General features: G+C 40.6%; 1 pseudogene; it reads right to left on the minus strand.

Moving 5' to 3' along the window:
* Positions 1 to 6,899: 6,899 nt before the first annotated feature.
* On the minus strand, positions 6,900 to 6,997 carry LOC120105283 (annotated as a pseudogene).
* Between the last annotated feature and the right edge of the window lie 3,051 nt (positions 6,998 to 10,048).

Consider the following 10,048-nt stretch of genomic DNA (forward strand, 5'->3'; position numbering starts at 1 on the left):
GATGAAAACAAGAAGATTGAAGTGAACACAAATTGCATAAAAGAAGATTTAATGTATTGCATAAAAAGAAAAATTAAAAGATTTCATGAAAAGAAAACAAAAATTAACTTGAACCTAGAACAGGGATTGCATGAAAGAAAATCGCTAGATTTCATAAAAAAAATTGATTACAAATAAAAATGGAGATTGGAAGCCTGAGAAAACGAAACAAGAAGCTTCTCTCTCCTAGTGGAGCCCCTCAAACAAATAAAATATTATTATTTTTTTTTTCTTCTTCTTCTTCTCGGAAAACAGGGCTCCCCAGTTCCTTCTCCTGTGAACCAGCCGAGCTCCCTTCTCCTCCCTTGGACCAGCCGGCCCCCACCCAGCCGAGAGCCGAGCTCCCCCGGCCACCACCCAGCCGAGAGCCGAGCTCCCCCGGCCACCACCCTCCTCGAGCTCTCCTCAACCTCCCCCTCTTATAGATCGCCACAGCAAGCGTTATGGGCGGAAGGAGAGGGCGGACGCGGCTCTTGGCTGGGACGTTGATCACGGAATGCTTGATGGGCGCGGGATCGCTGGAATCAGGGAAGAGGGTCGTCTGGGATGCTGGGAGGCTGATATTTGGAAACAGAAGGAGGGAGGCACGGGCTAAGGTGCGGGGATTTGGTCGCAGACGGCTAGAGACGCGGTGGAGACACGCTGCGGGACCACTGCTAGCATCACAGAAGAGGGGAAAATGTGGATCCACGGGAGAGGGCTGAGATGCTGGGAATCCGGAAGAGGGTCTAGACGCCGTGCGGGATCGCCGGATCATGGAATGAAGGAGGGGTTGATGAAGCGGAAGGAGGGAGGAGCTGCGGGATGAGCTGGAGGAGTGCTTCATGGATGGAAGAAGATCCATCTTCTTCTTTGGCCCACGGACGGATGCGGGATCGCCGGATGAACGCGAACGGGCGCTTGGGATCATTCCTTCTCCCCTTACTGGAACGTTGAACTGAATATGGGTCATGTGCCAGTTTCTGCAATGGAATTAGATTTTGGAAGAAGGTTTGGGACATTCTTTGCCCTCCTGAGATGAGAGCTGAGAGATACCAAGTTCCGTCCAATTAGTCATATAGATAAAAAAATAGTGTGATATGAAATTTGGCTTGTAGATGGATGGACTGAGTTCGTCACGAGTCATCTGTTCTGACTAGAGGTCAAGTGCAAGTCTTTCAAGTCATGGGTCACCCAGCACCTCATAGTTATGATATGGTCAAATTAGATTTGCCCAAAATTCTTTCCCAAAAGCACAAAGAAATTGGATCCAATTCGGACCCGAACCCGACTCGGACCCGACCCGATCTTCAACCGGGTCGGATCTGGGAAGGGATCCTTCTGAAGTCAAATTTGTACTCAATGTGCATTTTATCTCTAATTTATGATAATCTGTGTCAAACCCAAATATAATATTAATCTAGCGAATTTATTATTATCGGTTAGCAATAACACTAATTTTAGTGATATGTAGGTCGCACTTTTGTGCTCTCATCATACCCCCCAACTAGCTTATTGCTAGTCTCTAGCAATTTAGTGCAGAAATGAGAGTGCAAAAGTATTATTATATATACATGAACTAAGATAGATACTCACTTTCGTAGAGCATTACGATTACACTTAGCATGTGCAACAAGCCTTTAAACCCCTAGGTTACCCTAGTGGACGAGTGTTGTCTCGTGAGGGTTTGCAGTGAAGTTACCCACAAACTTCATTAGTCAGGGATTTCTAATGTTTAACTCAACATTTGGACAAGTATTACTGTATGAAACTAGAATTGCAAGGACATTAGAGATTTGTTGCTATCATATTTAAGCAGACTCTAACTCAAGTTCCATTACTCTCCATCTATCTGCTAACAAGTCAAGAATGTAGTGAGGTGCAAGATAGTATCATATAAATGAGTGACTTTCACTTACTTCCAACATGATCACTCTAATTTTCAAGACTTTCTAGAGTTAAATGATAATGAACACCCCAAATTTATTTATTTATTTATTTTATATATATGTGTATTTTTTTCAGACTGAATGCTAAGAAGAATGACTTGTGCAATATCTAGCCTTATTAAACTTTCTAGCTAACCCATGTAGCGAGTGTTAGACCAATGACTTCCGATCCAGATGGCTCAGGGCACTAGGTGTAGAGACACCCTAACAGGCTTAATAACTCAAGTTAACTAGGCTTCAAGGCCAAATTAGTCACTCAGAGTTTAATCTCAGTCATTCTCACCTTTTTACGCGAACACTCGCTGCTTGCTAGGCAAGAGGCCCGGTTACTCAGTGAGAAGACTTAAAATAAACTCATTATTTTTTTTGTATATATATATATATTTTGATTAGGGTGTTCATCCACATATAACTTTAAATTATCTCGAAGATTAAAAGTATTCATATTAGTTGCAAGTATACATACCCCACTATTCATGTGCTTACGTGTAGGTGCTAAATTATCTTCTATCATGTTAGCAGGAGACAGGTGGAACGAAAACTCAAGCTGGAACTGCTATCATATTTCTTAACTCAAAGCTTTTGTCAAAGCAATTCCTAGTTTGTACAGCCAAAAAGATTAGAGTTTGACTTAAAAATTTGAACTCCCTTTTTTTTAATTTTAATTTTAATTTTAAATATATTTTTTTCAAAAATATTCTCACCCCCATACCTAAATCTAACATTGTCCTCAATGTTAAAGAAAATTTAAGACAGTAATAGGACAGAGGAGAAGTTACCTGATATGGATGGGTAAAGTGATAATTGGGGCCAAAAACCCCCAAACCTACATTTTAGTAATTTATTAATTTATATATATATATATATTTATATAATATTTACATGTTGGGTTGCCTCCCTTTAAAACCCATGGAATTTGGGTAGCATATTTATTGTCGCAGCCCGAATTCCAAATTGGGCTGCATTATTTATTGGCAACACTGTAGGTGGACTAGCGGATGCAGGAGCGAATAACTTATTCAGGGTTTTAATATTATCACCCATTGTAGAGATTGGTGGTTGATCAATAATTCGTCGGATGTGACGATACTTTTTTCCAACCTCTGGGTTAAATGGTGTTAACTTATCCCTTAATGATTTTCTACCATGCATATATTATTCACAACTTAATTAGACTCGACTCCTAAACGAAATCCTAAAAGAAAAGAAGGGCTAGACACAGCTGACCACAACCAACACCATACAACAATTTGATCCTATTAGTCTTAGAACTAAGTGAGGTTTAGTAGCTTCTTAAATCTAGTTGCACAGAGACTTATCAGGTTAAAAAAGTTCCTGAAATTCTCTCTAGATTAGACAGCTCCTAATCTCCCTTTCAGATTAAGCTTGAGCTTACTAGTTAAGTTATCCAGTAACCAGTGACCAGAAAAGTTCCGGAGTGTGTGGTGGTACCAGAAGGGATACACCGATACCACAATATCCGTAACAGTTCTCACTGTTGTAAAACTTTTTTAGACATCACCAATTACTAAATTCTCACTGGAGTGGCTTTCAGCCGCTTCTTTCCAAGAGCCTAATTGAGCTCGAAAACCCTAAGGCCAACGTCTAATTTGATTTTAATTTAATTTGGCTTAGGATAAGTATGCAAGTGATGAGAGCACAAAAGTGCGATCTACACATCACTCAAATTAGTATTATTGCTAACAAATGATGATAGAAGTGCTGTATTAATATTATATTTTTGTGGGGTGCAGGTGATCGTAAATTAAAGTTAAAATACGTATTAGGTCCAAAAAGATGCATCACCATATGCGACCAGCCAACCATATGGGTCAACCCCAGTTGCATACTAGAAGGAGGTTAAGTTCAGCCTTTCAGGTTCACTGCAGCCAATTCAAAGCAACCTGTGCACCCGTTTATGATTCTCCCACTTCATCTCATGCGTGCAACCCAGCTTCTCCCGTGAGTGATCCTCCACGTGTTCATCCAGCATCGTGCGATCCAGCCTTCTCCGCATCCCTTCGCGTTGCAACCCCACGTCTCCTTCCATTCACGAGCATCGCCAGAATTAGCCGTCCACCTCTTTCGCATCATCCGCAGGCCAGCATCCATTCCCCATCTCAAGCTCCATCCGACTTCATCTAAGCGTCCACGTCCGAGTTCCTCACGAGTGCACGCCTCGTCCGCACCTCATCCCAGCAAAGATCCAGCTTCCGATCCGTGATTCCAGCATCCGTGATCAACATCCGTCAACCTCTTTTGGATTCACAGCATTCAGAATCCCATCGCGCGTCCAAGGATCTGCTGCTCATCCGATTCTTCCGGATCCATGCTCATTCCTTCCGATCCAGTCCACCCAGCATCCACGAGCCTCCCAGATTCCGCTTCTCCCGCGAGTGATTCTCCCACGTCCGGATCTCACGCGTTGGAGCATCCCGCATCCCCTGCTTCTGCGATAGAACAGCAGCGAATCCCGGCTTCTGTGAAGCTTCCCAGCATGCCACGATCGCGGCCAGCCAGCATCCGAATCCCAGCAACCATGATCCCGCAATCCACGCCCCAGAACCAGGGGTCCGCTCATCTCCACCGCGTGTGAGAAGGGGGATCGACGCCAGCTTGATATATACCTCTCGGCTGGGTGAGAAAGGGAGGTATTCATTCGAGAAAAAAACAGAGCCTCAGCCCCTATTGAAAAGAAAAAAAAGAAAGAGAGGAAACAGGGCATGTCCTGTTTCCAAAAATAAAAAAAAAAAAGAGTGAAGGAAGAGGAACAGGGGAGATTTCTTTTATGTTGATGGACGGCTAATTTCTTAGGGAGGGAGATGGAGGAACCTTTGATGTATTGCTCTTTGAAGTAAACTCTAAACTTTTGCCTTGAATGAATTATATTTACTGATAAGTTTTTGATCCATGCATAGTTATTTCGTAGATAGCACTTTAATGGATTATGATTATTGATATATGGATTGCTTTAGTATTTGATTCGTCGTAGACGTAGAAAGCACGACGATTGCTTTGAAATTGAGTTCATATGTTCATGAAACATATACCATGATTAGATCTATCCTACAATTCATTTTTAATCAAGAACCATAGAGTTTATTTCTTGGATGCAATATCATCAAGGGGGATTCCAGATCCCTACCATCTTTATTTCATAGAACTTTGTTTATTGATATATTATTTTCTGTTTTTAATTTCTGAAATTAAAACATCATTTTGATCCATAAATTTATTGAATTAATTAATCTGAAATTATACTAAGTAATCTCATACATATTTCGTTCCCTGAGGATTCGACCTCGGACTCCCGAGAATTTACTACTTGTGCGATTCTCCTGCACTTGGGAGAACAATTTTATTTTTGCATCAAGTTTTTGGCGCCGTTGCCGGGGAACGGCTGATTTATTAGTATAATTTTAGATTTAATCAGTTTCTTAGTATTTAGTCTTTTTCTTTGAAAAAAAAATCTTTATTGCTGTTTTTTTATTCCCTACACAGTCTGCATCAAACTCTGATATCAAAGAAATTAACCGTCTGATTGAACTCAAATTTGGTCATCAGGTGCAGGACCTGTGTTTCTTTCATCTGAACGGTCTGATTGACATTCGAAAACTTTTAAGACTATCAGTTAATACGAAAACTTGCTGCTGTCTGTTTTGAATTTTCTGCATTTAATTGTTTTAGATCAGAATTTTATTGTTATCATATCTCATTAACCCTTGTTGCTAATTGAAAATTTAAAAAAAAAATAAATAATTTGCTTGATCACCTATTCAATGAAATTTAATGTCATGTCATAAAATATTAAAAAAAAAATCTCTTGATTGTTGCATATAGTATATGGCATCAGCATAAAATACTCTAAGGGCTGAACCCATTTAAAAAGATAAGGTCGGGATTTCATCACTCGTCCTTAGCCCAAAAATCACCCCATTGCATAAATATCCTAAGCTTAACTAAAATCAACTAGACGTTGGCCCCTAAGGACATTCGAGCTCAATAGGATGAAGACCACCGAAAGTTGCACCAATTTCGCTCTGTGGCTTAGTTGATGTCTAGGCAAGCTTTGTCCCTATAAGGGAGACAGTTCATCTGTTCGAGGCAAGTGGGTTTTAAGTGGGACCTTTGCGAACGCATCGTGACCCCTCCACTTACCTGGGAGCTTACCTGGTCAACTCAGTTCATTAGACCGGATTGGAGGCTTAGGTGCCCTCTTCAAACCAGTTAGGAGCTGTCTAGAAATTTAAGAAAAATATTAGAAATTGAGGTGTAATGTTTAGTTGCATGTTTGATTGTGAATAGATTTTTGTCTTAGGGTGTAGTTTTAGGGTATCTTTAGTTGGTACTTATATTTATATTTATTTAAAAAACATTAAAAAAAAATTAATTAAATTTTGTATGCTAGGTTGGGATAGGGACGACACCGGTCGATTAAGTCGTACAACTTTAGATCATCCCTTAGGACACATCCTTGAAATTCCTTCGCAGTATCTCACACCTTGTGAGATGGCAAATTTTCCTGATGATGTAGGAAGTCACCATGGTGATGAAGGTAGACCCCCAGTTATGACACTTCGACAATATTTACATCCCACTAGGACTAGTCAACCTTCATGCATGATTATTCCTGAAAATGTAGGACACTTTGAAATCAAACCAGGAGTAATTCAATTGCTGCCAAAGTATCATGAAATGGAATCCGAGAATCCTTATCTTCATCTTAAGGATTTTGAGGAAATTAGTATCACATTTAGAGTGCCAAATGTATCGAAAGATGTCCTTAAATTAACCTTGTTTCCTTTTTCCTTGAAAGATAAAGCCAAAACATGGCTGAACTCCTTGAGACCAAGATCGTTAGGAACATGGCATGATATGCAAAGAGAATTCTTGAAAAAATTCTTTCCCGCACAAAGGACTAACTTTTTGAAAAGGCACATTAGTAATTTCCAGCAAAAAGACCATGAAACATTTTATGAATGCTGGGAGAGATTTAAAGATTTGCTTCTCTCTTGTCCTCATCATGGGTTTGAAACATGGAGAACCATTAGTTTCTTTTACGAAGGGTTGTCCCCACAGTTGAAACAATTTATAGAGACTATGTGCAATGGTCTATTTCTGGAAAAGCAACCCGATGAGGCATGGGACTATTTAGACTCTCTCGCAGAGACTGCACAATTATGGGATACAGGGGATAGAGTGAATAAACCTTTGCCTAAGACTACTAGCATTCCACACGGGGGCCTTTACAACCTTAATACTCAGGATGATATTCAAGCTAAAATGGCAGCCCTTACTCGGAAGGTAGAGGAAATTGAACTTAGAAGGATTGAACCCGTCAAGACCGTAGAACATAACAGCGAGTGTTGTAGGATTTGCGAGATGCCTGGCCATCTCATCACTGATTGCCCCACAATACCCGCATTCAAGGAAATCTTGCACGATCAGGCCAATGTTATGAATACTTATCAAAAATCTTTCAACAATCCTTTTTCGGGTACTTACAACCCTGGATGGAAGAACCATCCAAATTTCAGGTGGAGGCATGACCAACCTCAACAAGTATATAACCCAACTCCTCCACCTCCGCACCCTCATTATGCACACCCACCCCCTCAAAAATCCAGTCTCGAAGAGACTTTGCAATCTTTCATGCAAGGTCAAGCCAAAATCAATGATGAATTAAGAAATCAACTGACAATGCTGACCACTGTTTTAAGTGCTCAAGAGAAGGGTAAGCTACCAGCTCAACCACAACCTAACCCTCAAGTCTACAGCGGTAGCAATGCATCATCTTCAACTTCGCATAAAGAGCAAGCAAAGAGTATAATAACATTGCGAAGTGGAAAAGTTATTGACCGACCAGTCCCAGAACAAACTCAAGCCATACCTGATTCTGACCCTTTAAAGACAAAAGAAAAGGATAACGAAGAAACTGAAGCACCAACATCTACTGAAAAAATCAAATGTCCTTTTTCTGCACCATTTCCACAAAGATTAAAGCCCTTGCAAAAGCTTGAACCAAACTCTGAAATTCTTGAGCTTTTTAAGCAAGTAAAAATCAATGTACCTCTTCTTGATGCAATCAAACAAGTGCCTTCCTATGCAAAATTTTTAAAAGATTTGTGCACTGTCAAGCGTCGTTTAAATGTCAAGAAGAAGGCATTTTTGGCTGAAAATGTGAGTGCAATTTTACAGCATAACATTCTCCCTAAATATAAGGATCCAGGTTGCCCAACTATCTCGTGCATCATTGGCAATTTTAGGATTGAGCGAGCATTGCTAGATTTAGGAGCGAGTGTGAATTTGTTGCCATATACGGTATATGAGCAACTCGGTTTGGGTGAGTTGAAGCCAACAACTGTGACCTTACAATTAGCTGACCGGTCAGTGAAGGTCCCTAGAGAGATTATCGAAGATGTGTTGGTCCAAGTAGACAAGTTCTATTTTCCTGTCGATTTTATCGTACTGGACACACATCCGGCTTCCAATTCACCATCTCAGATTCCAGTCATCTTAGGACGTCCATTCCTTGCAACTTCTAATGCATTGATCAATTGTAGGAATGGTGTCATGAAGCTTTCTTTTGGCAATATGACTTTGGAACTAAACGTCTTTAGTATAGGCAAACAACCCAGTGATCATGAAGAAAGTAAAGAGGTTGAATGGGTTGAAACCATTGCGGAAGAATATCTTTTAAAAGAAGCATTTACTGAATCAGCCGATAATGGTTTGATAGATTGGTGTTCTGAAGGTACTACTGATGATGTGGTCCCACCTGTTTTAGATAATTCGGATGTCATGATGGTCAATCGGTGGAGACCGAGAATAGAGGAATTTGAACATTTGCCATCTCGAGGAGCAAAGATAGTACCATCCCATGAACAAGCACCTAAGCTCGAGTTGAAACCTTTACCGAAGGAACTCAAGTATGCCTTTCTTGGATCCGATGACACTTTTCCTATAATCATCTCATCTGATCTTGATCATGCCCAAGAAAGAAAATTACTTGGTGTTCTAAAGAATCATAGAGGAGCTTTAGGGTGGTCTATTGCAGACTTGAAGGGGATTAGCCCTTTAATTTGCACGCACCAGATATATTTAGAGGACAATGCCAAAACCACAAGGCAAATGCAACGCAGGTTGAATCCTACGATGAGAGATGTGGTTAAAGCAGAAGTCCTCAAGTTGCTTGACGTGGGTATTATTTACCCAATTTTCGATAGCAAGTGGGTAAGTCCTACTCAAGTCGTGCCCAAAAAAGCAGGTCTGACAGTAGTCAAAAATGAGCAGGGTGAGTTAGTCCCGACTCGTGTCCCCACGAGTTGGCGCATGTGTGTTGACTATCGAAAATTGAATTTGGTCACTAGGAAAGATCACTTTCCCTTACCCTTCCTAGACCAAGTTTTGGAAAGAGTTGCAGGACATAATTTTTATTGTTTTCTCGATGGCTATTCCGGATACTACCAAATCGAGATTTCACCAGAAGATCAAGAGAAGACTACTTTCACTTGTCCTTTTGGTACATTCGCTTTCCGTCGGATGCCGTTCGGGTTATGTAATGCACCTGCAACATTTCAAAGATGCATGCTCAGTATTTTTGAAGACATGAACGAAGAGTTTTTGGAAGTGTTCATGGATGATTTTTCTGTTTTTGGCGATTCTTTTGATGATTGTTTACTACATTTACAAGCTGTCTTAGCTCGGTGTATAGAAAAGAACCTGATACTGAATTGGGAGAAATGCCACTTCATGGTGCCAAAGGGAATTGTCCTAGGACATATTGTTTCATCGAAGGGCATAGAAGTTGATAGAGCTAAGATTGACTTAATCGCCAAGCTACCTGCACCCAAGACGGTTAGAGATGTTAGATCATTTTTGGGTCATGCCGGATTTTATAGGAGGTTCATCAAGGACTTTAGTGTTGGGAACCCGCCCATGCCGCTGATATTTCAAAACAAAAATCAGATGGCAGCGGAATCGGCATGCACGGGTTCGACGTTCATCGCATGAACGTTGTTTCTAGACCTTTCGTAATTAGGTAAGAATTAAAACTTTTAAAACTATTAGGAAGATCAAAT

Source organism: Phoenix dactylifera, unplaced genomic scaffold (genome assembly GCF_009389715.1).
Source record: "Phoenix dactylifera cultivar Barhee BC4 unplaced genomic scaffold, palm_55x_up_171113_PBpolish2nd_filt_p 000248F, whole genome shotgun sequence".
In the NCBI taxonomy this organism is placed as follows: Eukaryota; Viridiplantae; Streptophyta; class Magnoliopsida; order Arecales; family Arecaceae; genus Phoenix; species Phoenix dactylifera.